Here is a 3744-nt window from a genome sequence, read left to right as displayed (position 1 = left end):
GGCGCGGGCGGCGGCGGACGGGCCCGGCGGGCTTCGGCGCAGGGAGGCGGCGGCGCACCACATGGCGGCCTCCGGTTGGTGCTTACATATTGGTTCCTACATATTCTATGAAGATCTTTATCGGTCAAATCGCATAACAACATACGTCATTCCCTTTGTCATCGGTTTGTTACTTGCCCGAGACTCGGTCGTCGGTATCATCATAGCTAGTTCAATCTCGTTACCGACAAGTCTCTTTACTCATTCTGTAATGCATCATCCCATAACTAACTCATTAGTCACATTGCTTGCAAGGCTTATAGTGATGTGCATTATCGAGAGGGCCTAGAGATACCTCTCCGATACTCGGAGTGACAAATCCTAATCTCGATCGATGCCAACCCAACAAACACCTTCGGAGACACCTGTAGAACATCTTTATTCACCCAGTTACGTTGTGACGTTTGATAGCACACAAGGTGTTCCTCCGGTATTCGGGAGTTGCATAATCTCATAGTCAGAGGAATATGTATAAGTCATGAAGAAAGCAATAGCAATAAAACTTAACGATCATTATGCTAAGCTAACGGATGGGTCTTGTCCATCACATCATTCTCCTAATGATGTGATCCCGTTCATCAAATGACAACACATGTCTATGGTTTGGAAACTTAACCATCTTTGATTACTAGGGACACGGTGTTTTATCTATGTATCCACACATGTACCAAGTTTCTAGTAATACAATTCTAGCATGAATAATAAACATTTATCATGATATAAGGAAATATAAAATAACAACTTTATTATTGCCTCTAGGGCATATTTCCTTCAGTTTCCCACTTGCACTAGAGTCAATAATCTAGTTCACGTCACCATGTGATCTAACACCAATAGTACACATCACAATGTGATTAACACCCTTAGTTCACATCACCATGTGACCAACGCCCAAAGGGTTTACTAGAGTCAATAATCTATTTCACATCGCCATTGGATTAACACCCAAAGAGTACTAAGGTGTGATCATGTTTTGCTTGTGAGCGAAGTTTAGTCAACGAGTCTGCCAATTCAGATCCGTATGTATTTTGACAATTTCTATGTCTATAATGATCTGTATGGAGCTACTCTAGCTAATTGCTCCCACTTTCAATATGTATCCAGATTGAGACTCAGAGTCATCCAGTTCGGTGTTAAAGCTTGCATCGACGTAACTCTTTACGATGAACTCTTTATCACCTCCATAACGGAGAAATATTTCCTTACTCCTTTAAGGATAATTTTGACCGCAGTCTAGTGATCTACTCCTGGATCACTATTGTACCCCTTTGCCAAACTCATGGCAAGGTACACAATAGATCTGGTATACAACATGGCATACTTTATAGAACCTATGGCTGAGGCATAGGGAATGACTTTCATTCTCTCTGTATCTTCTGTCGTGGTCGGGTTTTGAGTCTTACTCAACTTCATACCTTACAACTCAGGGAAGAACTCCTTCTTTGACTAATCCATTTTGAACTCCTTCAAAATCTTATCAAGGTATGTACTCATCGAAAGTCTTATCAAGCGTCTTGATCTATCTTTATAGATCTTGATGCTCAATATGTAAGCAGCTTCACCGAGGTCTTTCTTTGAAAAACTCCTTTCAAACATTCCTTTATGCTTTCCAGAAAATTCTAAATCATTTCCTATCAACAATATGTCATTCACATATACTTATCAGAGAGGTTGTAGTGCTCCCACTCACTTTCTTGTAAATACAGGCTTCACCGCAAGTCTATATAAAACTATATGCTTTGATCAACTCATCAAAGCGTATATTCCAACTCTGAGATGCTTGCACCAGTCCATAAACGGATCGCTGGAGCTTGCACACTTTGTTAGCACCTTTACGATCAACAAAACCTTCTGGTTGCATCATATACAACTCTTCTTTAATAAATCCATTAGGGAATGCAGTTTTGGCATCCATTTGCCATATTTCATAAAATGCGGCAATTGCTAACATGATTCGGACATACTTAAGCATCGATACGTGTCCGAATACTACCTTCCAATATATGAATCTTTAGCTCCCGGCCATTTCGAGACTCCTCATCATGTCCGTGATCTCATCGGAGACTCCGGACAAACTTTGGTCACCAAAACACTTAACTCATAATACAAATCGTCATCGGACGTTAAGCGTGCGGTCCCTACGGGTTCGAGAACTATGTAGACATGACCGAGACACATCTCCGGTCAATAACCAATAGCGGAACCTGGATGTTCATATTGGTTCCTACATATTCTACGAAGATCTTTATCGGTCAAATCGCATAACAACATACGTCATTCCCTTTGTCATCGGTATGTTACTTACCCGAGACTCGGTCGTCAGTATCATCATACCTAGTTCAATCTCGTTACCGACAAGTCTCTTTACTCGTTTCGTAATGCATAATCACGTAACTAACTCATTAGTCACATTGCTTGCAAGGCTTATAGTGATGTGCATTATCGAGAGGGCCTAGAGATACCTCTCCGATACTCGGAGTTACAAATCCTAATCTCGATCGATGCCAACCCAACAAACACCTTCGGAGACACCTGTAGAACATCTTTATTATCACCCAGTTACGTTGTGACGTTTGATAGCACACAAGGTGTTCCTCCGGTATTCGGGAGATGCATAATCTCATAGTCAGAGGAATATGTATAAGTCATGAAGAAAGCAATAGCAATAAAACTGACGATCATTATGCTAAGCTAACGGATGGGTCTTGTCCATCACATCATTCTCCTAATGATGTGATCCCGTTCATCAAATGACAACACATGCCTCTGGTTTGGAAACTTAACCATCTTTGATTACTAGGGACACTGTGTTTTGTCTATGTATCCACACATGTACCAAGTTTTCGGCTAATACAATTCTAGCATGAATAATAAACATTTATCATGATATAAGGAAATATAAAATAACAACTTTATTATTGCCTCTAGGGCATATTTCCTTCAGTTTCCCACTTGCACTAGAGTCAATAATCTAGTTCACATCCCATGTGATTTAACACCAATAGTACACATCATAATGTGATTAACACCCTTAGTTCACATCACCATGTGACCAACACCCAAAGGGTTTACTAGAGTCAATAATCTATTTCACATCGCCATTGGATTAATACCCAAAGAGTAGTAAGGTGTGATCATGTTTTGCTTGTGAGCGAAGTTTAGTCAACGGGTCTGCCAATTCAGATCCGTATGTATTTTGCCAATTTCTATGTCTACAATGATCTGTATGGAGCTACTCTAGCTAATTGCTCCCACTTTCAATATGTATCCAGATTGAGACTCAGAGTCATCTAGTTCGGTGTTAAAGCTTGCATCGACCTAAGTCTTTACGATGAACTCTTTATCACCTCCATAACGGAGAAATATTTCCTTACTCCTTTAAGGATAATTTTGACCGCAGTCTAGTGATCTACTCCTGGATCACTATTGTACCCCTTTGCCAAACTCATGGCAAGGTACACAATAGATCTGGTATACAACATGGCATACTTTATGGAACCTATGGCTGAGGCATAGGGAATGACTTTCATTCTCTCTGTATCTTCTGTCGTGGTCGGGTTTTGAGTCGTACTCAACTTCATACCTTACAACTCAGGGAACAACTCCTTCTTTGACTAATCCATTTTGAACTCCTTCAAAATCTTATCAAGGTATGTACTCATCGAAAGTCTTATCAAGCGTCTTGATCTATCTTTATAGATCTTG

This window comes from Triticum aestivum, chromosome 2D (genome assembly GCF_018294505.1).
Source record: "Triticum aestivum cultivar Chinese Spring chromosome 2D, IWGSC CS RefSeq v2.1, whole genome shotgun sequence".
Taxonomy (NCBI): Eukaryota; Viridiplantae; Streptophyta; class Magnoliopsida; order Poales; family Poaceae; genus Triticum; species Triticum aestivum.
The sequence above is the reverse complement of the archived record's forward strand: the minus strand, read 5'-3'. Positions refer to the sequence as shown.